We start from the raw sequence: 12,841 nt of genomic DNA, 5'->3' as shown, positions 1-12,841 counted from the left end.
CCAAATTTCTTGCAACCACCCTGCAAGGAGGAGATCCTCTCCCCCATTTTCCAAAAGGGAAACTGAGGCACATAGACGGCAGGTGGCTTGCCTGTTGATTTACTTGGCAAATTCTGGGGTGCAGCCTTTAAGGGCGTAGAGAGGATTCTTTTCAGTGGAGCCTATTGAGGAAGACTCATTCCCTGAGGCCTCTTTCGCCAACCATCTGAAGAAAGAACAGGATGACCAACCGTCCTGGTTTGCCTGGGACTGAGGGGGCTCCTAGAATGTAAGACTCAGTTTTAAAGCTGAGAAGGTTCCAGGCAACTTGGGACAGGTTGGTCATCCCAGGCATGAATGAAACTCAACTTCCTTTTGCCACTATCCAGACACCAAGGAAGCCTGCTAACCATTATCTTCTGCAGACAGTTACTACACTTACTAACGCTATGAACAGCAACCCCTCACTTAGTACCTACTAGGTGCCAGGCCCTGAGCTAGAGTCATCTATAAATTCCCACTCGCAATCCCACTGCAAAGTAATAGACTAAAGCTGAAAGGGGTTAGCCCTGTGCCATCCAATATGGCAGCCACTAGCCACATGTGGCTATTAAAATATTAAATAATTAACAAATAAAATGTAGGTGTCAGTTCTTCAGTTGCACAAGCCATATGTCAAGTGCTCAAAAGCCCACATGTGACTGGTGGCTACCAAATTGGACAGCACAGAACAGAATGTTTCCATCAGCGTAGAATGTCCTCTTGGGCAGTAGTGGGTTAGACAACCTGAGAGGCCATTTAAAGCTCAGCCTCTGCAGTCAGATGCTTGCCTTTGCCATGGCATCACTCACCCCACTCTGTAAAATGGGGACACTAGGAATACCCTGCTTAAAGACTTGCTATAAGGATTCAATGAGTTTCTTTAATTGAAGTGCTAAGAACAGTAAAGCATATAACAAATCCTAAAAAAAAAATTTTTTTAAAGAAAACCTTCCCACAGTCAAGAAATGAGTAGTGATGAAGCCAGGAGTAGGATTATTGGACTCGGCATTCATGCCCTTCCTCTCCAGGGCTCCCTACAACTGCCATGTCCAGAGCATCAGACAAGCTTGGCAAGGTCTGTTTCCTTTCACCCTCCCATTGAGCTTGATGCTGTGAGCCCCATTTACAGATGAGCAAACTGAGGCTCTAGGAGTTGATGTGCACACAGCCAGTAAATGGACGGCCCAGAGTTGAACCCAGCTCTGTTTGGCAACAAAGCCTGTGTTCTTGGCACCATATCCCCTGCCTCCCAGAATCCTCCCTTGGTACTGAGGTTTTAGAGGCCAGAAGCGAGAAAGGAAACCGGCTTGCTGGGCCCTCCTCTGGCGGACTCATTATCGGGGATAAATTTAGACCCAGTCCCACCCAACTCAGGCCTCTGAGGCGATTCCCCAACTCCACAGGTGCCCAGAGCTGCTGAGCAGGGGATGTCTTTTGGAACTCAACAGAATCAGCATTAGCCACATTTTTATAGAGCCCACTCTTTGTCACGGTTAAGCGTTTTTCCCTTTTAAAGCACATTAATACTACAAGGGCTGGAGCTGGGGCAGTTGCAGCTGAGTCACCTAATTTGCCCTTCTGGGCTGCAGCTTTCGGCTTCTTAGTTTTGCCGTTCTTTGGTTCCTCAGACAATTTCTTTCCTCTCCCAGTGCCAGGGCAAGAAATATTTTGTCCTTTTGAACTGAACCACCCACTGTTTTTCACTTCTCTCGAGCACTCTCCCTTTTTTAAGGGATGCTCCAAGGGGGGTGGGTGGGGAGCTTCCGCCCACTAAATTATCCACGAAAACTCCCAAAAATAGAGGCTCTCAGCTGGGGTGGGAATGCACCAGCAAGTAAGGAAAAAGCAAAAGAGAAACCGAATCAAAGCAAATAGAAGGCGTCCAGGTGGCTGTAGGGGGAATGGTCCAGGGAGGCTGCAGAGACCTCTGGGTTGGAGGAGACCTTGAATCACCGGGGAAGCCTTTTATTAGATTCTCTTCCCTCCGACAGCCTCATAAATCAGAAACACAGGTATTTCTGCTGAGACACCACTTAAGTGATGCTGCCCCAAACAACTGATTCAACACCAGGGTTATTTAAAAGGACTAGGGCAGCTTAGGTGAGGGCCCTTCTCTGCATCGCTCAAGCGTCATCTCTGTGCCAATCGGTCCCCTTGACTGTCAACCCCTTCCTGGCTGAAATGTAGATGGCAGTTGAGAATTGTTCTAGATTTCTACATGTCTCATACATAGAAAGTAGGACCAACGCAGGTGTCTGAAAGGTTTATTGACCTACCTAGAATAACAATGAACATTTATAGAGCAATTGCTATATGGTAGGCATTAACTCATTAAATCCTGCCGACAACTTTATGATGATCATTTTCCAGAGGAGAAAACTACAGCACAGAGAGGTTGTGCAGCTTTCCCAAGGTTGCACAGCCAGTAAGTGGCAGAGGTGGGATTGGAACCCCAGTCACCTGGCTCTCGGGTGTTTTCTCAATTGCTCCGAGAAGCTCCCTATCAAATATCTGTTTGCCAGGCTTATTCCATGGGCACGGCTCAGGCTAAGTGGTGGGGATGGGGTGAGGACACAATTAGAAGTCATTGTCCTTGCCTTCTACTTGGTTGACAAGGACACCACAAGGCCGGACCAGCAGGAGTGATCAACAGCAGCAAGAGGAACGTGGGCTGGAAATGCTGGAGGTATTCACGGAGGGTGGTCAGTGCATCCTGGTGAGCTCTGACCAGGGGTCTCCACCCTCCCAGCTGCCTCAGCCAGGAACCTGGTGGTTGCCATTCCTGAACATCCTCCCCTTCCATTGCCACATCTTACAGATAGATCTCCCAGCTCTGAACACCTTCCCTCGGAAAAATCTCTCAAATTCACTCGTGGCCATTAAAATTTTAAATAATTGCAGGGCGTGATGACTCACGCCTGTAATCCCAGCACTTTGGGAGGCTGAGCCAGGAGGATCACTTGAGTTCAGGAGTTCGAGACCAGCCTGGCCAACATGGTGAAACCCCGTCACTACTAAAAATACAATTAGCTGGGCATGGTGGCGGGCGCCTGTAATCCCAGCTACTTGGATGGCTGAGGCAGGAGAATCACTTGAACCCAGGAGGCGGAAGTTGCAGTGAGCCGAGATTGCGTCACTGCACTGCAACACGAGTGACGGAGCAAAAAAATTTAAAAATAAAAATAAATAAATAAAATAAAATGTTAAATAATTAACAATTAGATAAAATGTAAGTGTCAGTTCTTCAGTTGCACAAGCCATATATCAAGTGCTCAAAAGCCCACATGTGGCTGGTGGCTACCAAACTGGACAGCACAGAACAGAACATTTCCATCACCGTGGAAGGTTCTCTTGGGCAGCCCTGGGTTAGACAACTTGAGAGGCCAGTTTCTCAGAGCGACTGAGAAAACACTTGAGAGCCAGGTGGCTGAGGTTCCAATCTCTGCCACTTACCGGCTGTGCAACCTTGAGAAAGCTGCACAACCTCTCTGTGCTGCAGTTTCCTCCTCTATAAAATGATCATCCTAAGATTGTTGGGAGGATTTAATGAGTTAATGTATATCACATAGCAATTGCTCTATAAATGTTCATTGTTATTCTAGGTAGGTCACTTCTCTTCCTCTCCACAATACCAGCCTTGCCAGGACCCCCATCAACCTCTCTCTCCTGGTGACTCTTCGGCCTCTTCGCCTCCGCTTCTCTCCTGTTCCTTCCCTGAGGTCTATTCTTTCCTGCACAACCAATGAGATATTTTCTCAGCTTTAGAATCTAAAGGGGACATGTGACCATGTCATCCTCCACTGAATCACAATTACCTTGTGGGTAAAGTTCAAAATCCAGTATGTGACCAATGACCTATAAAATCTAACCTACCTTCTTTAGTCTCACCACCACTCACCTCTTACCCCCTTCAACTCCACACCCCTGCCTACTGAAACAGCACCCCACTCCGTGCCAATTCTCCCTATTCTTCCTCACTTCCAGGCTTTCCACCAGTCTGTTCTCTCTCTCCTCCTATCCTCAAGCTCCTCTCTGTGCTTGGGTAATTCTAGTGGCCTCCCAGTCTTGCCTTGGATAATATTTCTTAGGGAGAAGTCTCAGCTTCCTCATCTATAAAATGGAGCTACATCTACTTCTTACAGAGTGATATGGTTTGGCTGTGTCCCCATCCAAATCTCATCTTGAATTCCCATGTGTTGTGGGAGAGACCTGGTGGGAGATAATTGAATCAAGGGGGCAGGTCTTTCCCGTGTTGTTCTCGTGATAGTGAATACATCTCATGAGATCTGATGGTATTATAAGGGGGAGTTTTCCTGCCCAATCTCTCTCTTTGCCTGCTGCCATCCATATAAGACGTCACTTGCTCCTCCTTGCCTTCCACCATGATTATGAGGCTTCCCCAGCCACATGGAACTCTAAGTCCAATTAAACCTCTTTCTTTTGTAAATTGCCCAGTCTTGGGTATGTCCTTATCAGCAGCATGAAAACGGACTAACACAGGGAGACATGAGCATCTGAGAGGCCAGTGTATCTAATGAAGCACTAAGCACAGTGCCCAGTACACAGCAGGTGCTCAATAATGGTAGCTACAGTTACTATCATCTTGCCACTACAAACACCTGTCATGCTTTATCACCCAGCTCAGAAGTGCCCTATCCCTCTTAGAATAAAATTCAATTCCTCACCAAGGCTGATGTAGCCAGCCTCTAGAAGGTCCTAGTGGCACCCACCTTGGTGTTCCTGCTCCTGGGCCACGCCCTCCTAAACGGGCAACACAAGGCTACTGCAGAAATGAGATGTGTGACTTCCAAGTCTAGGTCATAAAAGATGTGTGGCTTCTGCACTGCTGTCTTGGATTACCCTCCTTGGGGGAAGCTGGCTGCCGTGTTGTGAGGACACACAGGCAGCCTTTTGGAGAGGCCCATGTAAGGAAGAAACTGAGGCCTCCTGCCCACAGCCAGCATTTCAGTCAACCCTTCAGATGACTGCAGCCACAGCCAATGGCTTGACTCAGGGAAAACCCTGAACCACCCAACTAATCTGTTCCTGAGCCACAGAAACTATGAGACGATAAATACTTGCTCGTTTAAGCCACAATGTTCAGGGGGAAGCAACAGAAAACGAATGCAACGGCCTCTGAGGTCCGGCCCTACCCACCTGTCTGGTCTCCCATCTACTCCCCATGAGCCAGACACCTCCTGGCTTCCTTCCCTTTGGCCTGGGACCCTTTGTCCCTAGATGTCTATGGCTGGCTTCTTCCATCTTCTCAGCCTCAGTTGAAATGCCATCCTGTGAATGCATTCTTCCATGACCCTCACCTCTGAAATAGGCTCCTCTGCCCTGAAGCTCAACCCCACCCCACAAATCTCAGTCCCAACGCCCTGTCATATTTCTTTATAGCATTTATCACTTACCACAAATAAATTACATATTCATTTGTGTATTCTATGTCTCCTTTGCCTCCCAACTAAAATATCAACTCTACGAAGGCAGGAACTTGGTTTTATTCCCTGCTGTGTCCTCAGCACCTAGAATGATGCCTGGCATACGGTCGGACCTCAAAAATGTTTGTCGAGTGAACAACACAATATGAAATTGTCTCATCTGTTTGTTTACTTGGTTATGACTCATCTCCCCACTAGACTAGGAAAATAGGGCCATGTCTGTCTTACTCGGGACTTGGCATGGTGTCTGGAACGGGTGGTACTCAGTCAATTATCCTATCTAGCATCTGTGACGGACACAGGAACTAACTCATTTGGGTCTCACAACAACTCTCTAAGATGAAGGCCACTATTATCCCCATTTTGCAGGAGGGGCAGGGGAAACTGAGGCACAGAGGCCCAAGGTCAGCAAATAGTAAGCGACAGAGTGTGAACGTGGAGAGTGGCAGCCTGGCTCCAGAGCCAGACTCCCAGGTCCTGTCTATGTTTGGTGAATGAATGAACGACAGGCACAACCATGATGGTCTGGCCACCTGCTCAGCCCGCTGGGGAGAACCCTCGCTCCGTCACATGGCCGAGGAGGTGGGTGAGGTGTTCAGCTGGGGTTGGCAGAGGAGAAGGAACGGGGCGGTGGCTGGCAGCTGGGGAGGCCTTCCCCATCTCCTAGCGATGGAAAGGTTCACCTCATCCGGAAAGAACTCCCAGTTCCATGGTTGTGGCAGGGAGTGAGGTGTCTCCCCAGCCTGGTTCGTTTCAAAATACATTGTCTTGCTTTTAATAGCCTCCCTGATCAGCTCTTGGAGGTTCTCATGACTGACTGTTCCCAAAATAATACCCGGCGCCGCTTTTTCCAACTCAGAAGTGCTGAATCTTGCTACCTCCCAATCAGCCGCTGGCTGCTGCAAAGAACTGTGGTAATCCCAGGGTCCCCCAAGACAGAATGTAACCCAACAGGGAGGTTTCTGAGGCATTTGGAGAGAACCCCGATGTTCCTCGGCAGCTCACAGGGCTGCTGACAGCAAGTTTCCGGTGACAGCCTGCCCATCCACGGGGCTCCCTCACTGCTCCCAGCTGCTGAACTGAGATGTGACAGTGGCCAGCGGCAGCCCTAGGAACGCCCCGGCCCTCAGAGATGCAGAAGATTTTCCTAGAAGCTGGAGAGCTGACGTGGAGTGAGAGGGAATTGGCTTTTGGCCCTAGAGGCTGCGATCAGCTTGGCTTGTCTTTCTCACTCTGTGGGTAGAAGAAGGGGGGCGGTATCTCGTTTGCGGTTTTTTCAGAGTGAACCTTGAAACATCAAGCATCTCTCCTATGAAAGGACTGAAGTACCTATAGCTAGACTTTTTTTTCTTATATTTTAAAATTCAGATGGGCTATCTTCTTCCTTTGGGTATTCATTCAATAGACATTGCCATGTACCTAAAATATTCTAAGCACTTGGGATGCAGCTGCGAGCAAAACAGATGCAGGTGCTGCCCTACAATGCTTCCAGTCTAGCAGAGAAACTGAGAGGAAACACACAAATATAGACAACACAGTTGAGTGGTGACGTGTGCCAAGAAAAACACATAAAGGAGAGCAGGAAGATATGGAGGGCTGGGGAAAGAAGCCTGTTTTAGTCAGGGTGGTCTGGAAGACTTCAAAGAAGAGGTGACACTGAAGAGAACTGAATGGCTTCAGGGAGCTGGCCATGCAGACAGCTGAGAAAATGCATTGCAAGCTGCAAGAACAGGACATGCAAAGGCCCTGAGGCAGTACCCTGTAAAATAGGGAGCCTGCCATCACCAGAAATATTCATTTTTTTCATGCATTTGACAAGTTTTCTGGGTACCTGCCATGTGGCCCTGAACTTGATGCTGAGGATACAGAGAGAAAACAAGACAGAAATTAATGTCTTCAGGGAGTTCATGTAGTCAGGGCGAGAGAGGTCAACTGACAGTACAAAACAGTGGGCAAGTGCAAGGATGGAGGAGGCTTGGGAGCCGGGAAACACGTGGGAGGGCACAAAACCTGGTCATGTTGGGGTGTTGGGGTAGGCCTTCAAGAGCAGTGACATCTAAACAGAGTCAATCCATAATCATAGCCGCTAAAATTTGAGTATTCACATTGCACTTTGTCCTATTCCAAGTGCTTGACATCTGTATTGGTCTGTTTTCATTAGACATACCCAAGACTGGGTAATTTATAAAGGAAAGAGATTTAATTGACCTCACAGTTTCACATGGCTGGGAGGCCTCAGGAAACTTACAATCATGGCAGAAGGGGAAGCAAACATGTCCTTCTTCATATGGCAGCAGCAAGGAGAAGTGCCGAGCAAAAGGGAGAAAAACCCCTTATAAAACCATCAGATCTCGTGAGAACTCACTCACTATCACAAGAACAGCATGAGGGTAACCAATTCCACGATTCAATTACCTCCCACTGGATCCCTCCCATGACACGTGGGGATTATGGAAGCTACAATTCAAGGTGAGATTTGGGTGGGGACACAACCAAACCATATCAACATGTATTAACTCGTCTAATCCTCCTAGCCTTTGAAAATTCAAATATTTCCCCTTTTCACAGATGACAAGAGAGGCCAAATGACTTGCCCTAGGCCACATAGTGGAAGAGCTGGAAATCAAACCTTTAAAGAGGTGGGACATATTTTCCACTTTCCCTTCTCTCCTTCCTGCTAAAATATGGATTCGATGGTAAGAGCTTGAGCAGCCATCATGGGCCATGGGGTAGAAACTGTGTTAAGGAAGACAGAGCTGACAGACAGAAGGAGTTCAGGTCCCTCATGACCAGGAAGCCTCCATAGCAACCCTAGATCTCCACCCACATTCTTCTTGAGAGAGAAATAAATATCTAACTTATTTAAGCCATTACCATCTAGGGATCTTTAGTACAACAGCTAAACCTGTGCCCTAACCAATATGGATTTTAAAAATAATGAAGAACCATCGCGTATGGGGATTCTGAGTGACAAGAACAGATACGCACTTTAGAAAGATGGCCATAGCTGAAGTTAAGAGTCAGGCTCGGCCGGGCACAGTGGCTCACGCCTGTAATCCCAGCACTTTGGGAGGCCGAGGCGGGCAGATCATGAGGTCAGGGGTTTGAGACGAGCCTGGCCAACAAGATGAAACCCCATCTCTACTGAAAATACAAAAATTAGCCAGGTGTGGTGGCAGGCACCTGTAATCCCGGCTACTCGAGAGGCTAAGGCAGGAGAATCGCTTGAACACAAGAGGCAGAGGTTGCGGTGAGCCTAGACTGTGCCATTGCACTCCAGCCTGGGGGACAGAGCAAGACTCCATCTTAAAAAAAAAGAGTCAGGCTCCAGGGCCAGCTGGTCTCTGTTCAGATCCCAGCTCTGCTTCTCCCTAGCTGGGTGGCCTTTGGCAGGTTACTTAACTTCTCTGTGCCTGGGTTTCCTCGTGTACAAAATGAAAGTAATATTACCCATTGGAGAGCTGTTGTGAGGATTAAATGAGTTAGCACATGGAATGGTGCTTAAAATAGCACCTGGCACATACTAAGAACCTTAGGCTCTGTGGGTGCCTGGGACCACAGCAAGCCCAGAAAGATGTCTAAGAGGTTCCAAGCCTTCATCAGCACTCAGAGGAAACAGGCCATGAGGGAGAACATGTGGATGGAGCAGTGACCCAGGAATAAAGCCAATGGGCCCTGAGGAGCTGTATCCAGAGTGGGGCATAAGCTGGTAATGGGCCATGTTGCAGAAAGCCACCTCAGCACAGTCCAGCCCAGGAAGCCATGCCTGGGAGCCCCACATGGAAACGGGGCGGTTGCTCTGCCAGGAGAAGCGTGCTGCACTTTTCCCCCCGTGGGCTCCCTGGAAGATAAGAAGGCCAAGCTTCCTGAGGATATGCTCTGAACCCTCCTGCTGGCTCCTCTGGGCTTGTCAAAATATTTCTTTGTGGAGCCATCCCTGTTTTTCCATTAATAAAAGTATTTTTGGGCTCCCAGCAACAATGAGTGAGTGTTACAAAAGAGGTTGGGCCTTCCAAGGTAAACAGAGCTCATCCCCAACCTCAGCCAGTGGCTCTGGGCCACTGAGCAGGGGAGTGGTTGTTCTTATTCTGGAGCTGTCTGTGCTCTGAGCCCTGATTTGGCACAGGGAGAGCAGGTTCTAGGATGGGCTGCCCTATCCACAGCAGAGGGCCCTGCCAGTGCTCTTCAGGGTCCCCCGGGCTTGCATTGCCAGGGCATGCTGCATCCATCTTCCCTCCAGTTGATTGGTCAGTCAGTCAACACACATCTGTTGAGGTCCTGCTCTGGGCCCAGCACCACACAGAAAAGATACAGTCTTCCACCCTGTTGCAGGGCAACAGATGTGGGAGCAGGTGAACCCACAGGTGCCATGGTAGATGTCTCCCTGGAGACAAGCCAGGGCAGAGGGGAGAGAAGCACCTAGTGCAGCAGTGATCACTATGGGCTCTGAGTTCAAACTGGGATCTACCACCCATGGGCCATGGGACTATAGGCAAGTGACTCAACCTTTCAGGGAGCAAGTCTCCTCATCTGCAAAGTGGCAATACTAAGTAAGTTAATATAAGAAACATGCTTAGAATAAAACTGTACACAATGCAGAAGTGTTAGCTATTAAATCATGGTCAAGAAATCAATATTTGTTGAATGAATGAATGCATGAATGAGGAAGTAGGTGGATGGATGGATGAATGGATGGAGGCAATGTGTCAGTAACTGTATTAGTAATCTCTTGCTGCATAATACATCAGTCCAAAACTTAGTGTCTTGATGCAATCATAAAGATGTATCATCTCTCATTATTTCAATGAGTCAGAAATACAAGAGCTGCTTAGTTGGGCTCTGGGTTCTTCATTGTGTTGAAGTCAAGATGTCAGCCAGGGCTGCAGTCATCTGAAGGTTGGACTGGGGCTGAAGAATCCACTTCCAAAGTGGCTCCCTTTCATGGCTGTCAAGTTAGTGCTGGCTATAAGCAGGAGGCCTCAGTTCCTCCCCATGTGGGCCTCTCCTCAGGACCGCTTGAGTGTGCTAACAACATGGCAGCTGGCTTCTCCCAGAGTGAGTGATTGAAGAGAAAGGGAAGCAGCAGAACCAGAAGCTGTGACCAGTGGTCAGTTTTACCACATCCTATTCCTTAGATGCAAGTCATTAAGTCCAGCCCACATTCAAAGGCAAAGGAATTGGCCTTTATCTTTGCCCTTTGAAGAGTGGAGTATCAAAAAAAAATTACTAGTTTAATCATGACAGTGACCAAATAGATCCCCCAAACAGATCACAAGGGCCTCAAATACTAGCTTCCCCAGACCAAAGGAGTACGCACTATAGGAATCCATTTATTCAAAACTTTGGAACAGTCCAAATCAATTTGCAAGACAGCAGTCAAGTCAATAGTTGGTTAGGTCGGGGAAGGAGGGATCAATTGCAAAAGGCAACGGAGATGTTCTGTATTTTGACTGGGACGATGGTCAAAACTGATTGAACTGTACCTTTAAAATATGCATTTCATTGTATGTGAACTGTAATTTATTAAAGTTTATTTTTAAAAATACCAGCTTCCTGACTTTGAGTAAACCATTCCTATAATTTCTTTGGTCTAGGTCAGAGATTGACAAATTTTTACCAGATCTGGTCCATTGACTGTTTCTGTAAATAAAGTTTTATTGAAACACAACCACTCACATTTATTTACAGATTGTCTATGGCTGTTTTCACACTATAATGGCAGAGTGACACAATTGAGTACAGCATATGGCCTGCAAAGCTGAAAATATTTACTATCTGGGTCTTTTACAAAAAAAATGTTTGCTGGCCGGGCGCTGTGGCTCATGCCTGTAATCCCAGCACTTTGGGAGGCCAAGGTGGGTGGATCACGAGGTCAGGAGATAGAGACCATCATGGCCAACATGGTGAAACCCCGTCTCTACTAAAAATATAAAAATTAGCTCGGCGTGGTGGCGTGCGCCTGTAGTCTCAGCTACCTGGGAGGCTGAGGCAGGAGAATTGCTTGAACCCGGGAGGCAGAGGTTGCAGTGAACCAAGATCATGCCACTGCACTCCAGGCTGGGTGACAGGGTGAGACACTGTCTAAAAAAAAAAACTTGCTGACCCCAGCTCTAGAGGGAAAACTAGGAGAGTTTAATGCTACTTTAGATGCATCCATTTTCAGGGCCAAATATACGCCAATTTGTCAATCTTTGTACGCTAAACTGTAGCAGCCCTCAGCTCATGTGTGTGCACAGCAACTTCTCTCAGTAGCAGACAGATGTGGGAAGATCCAAGTTCTCCCAGAAGATCCCACGACTTGGCTGCATTTGGGAACTGTTTGACATTTCCTTAGAAGTGCTTTCTACAGCCCACTTCTTATTGTCTGGGACCCCTGCCTGAGCTGGTGAATCAAGAACTCAGCCCACGGAGCAGGAGACACGGGCAGCACTTTCGGGGGAGTGTCTACATTTCATTAATTATGTTTATCTACATTCAATTCTTTTCCTTCTTCCCTTTCTTCCTTCCTTCTTTTTTTCTTTCCTTCTCCAAAGACACATCGGTCCACCAGGTTGGCTGTGTGGGTCAGATTCTCTCAAAGTGATTCTGTTTCATGGTGTTGACTCAATTTGTAGTCAGGCTGGCAGTATAAAATTGCATCTCAATCAGCTTTAAGAACAAAACTTAAAACCAAAATGGGAACTACAAATGAAAGGCCGCAGGGAGGGCAACTGTCTGCCACTAGCGTCTCCCCTTAAAGCTAAAAAGTCAGAGCACGAAACAGCAGGAGAAAGACCGTTTCAGGGTTTCAGTCCCAGAAGACCCTAAACCCAGACTGAAGAGGAGGGGCCTGGGGGTGAGCCTGCTAGGGGGATCCGCCCTGCAGGAAGGCCCCTGTCAATAGTTACTGTCTTTGCCCCACCCCTTCCCCCTTCTTCTGGAAATAGTGCCCCAATATTTACTTTGAGGTCAGACCTTTCTGACTCTCAGTTTGTGCAGTTGGAGAGGGGCTGAGTCTCTCAGCTCTTGGGATGGGCACATGACCCAAGTCCTCCTAATCAGCGTCAGGGTGATGGGCTCAGGTCAGTGAGAATAGGCCTGTAGTTTGAACTGCTAGGAAAGCAAATGTCTCTCACACAGACGTTCTCTCTCTTTCCTGCTGAGATGTGAGGATGTAGATCTGCAACTGCTCTCCACCAGCTTGCTGCACTGCGTTCTATACCACAAGATGTCACAGGAGAAGGAGGAGCCAGGAGATGGAAAGAGATTAGGTGCTGCTGACGACATTTGAGCCCCTGAATCCAGCCATCCCTGAAGCTAGAGGAAACTCCATATAGCTTCTCACATATATAAAAACATTTCTTCCTCACTTAAGCCATTTTGAATTGGATATTCTG

This window comes from Nomascus leucogenys, chromosome 13 (genome assembly GCF_006542625.1).
Source record: "Nomascus leucogenys isolate Asia chromosome 13, Asia_NLE_v1, whole genome shotgun sequence".
NCBI classification, from domain to species: Eukaryota; Metazoa; Chordata; class Mammalia; order Primates; family Hylobatidae; genus Nomascus; species Nomascus leucogenys.
The sequence above is the reverse complement of the archived record's forward strand: the minus strand, read 5'-3'. Positions refer to the sequence as shown.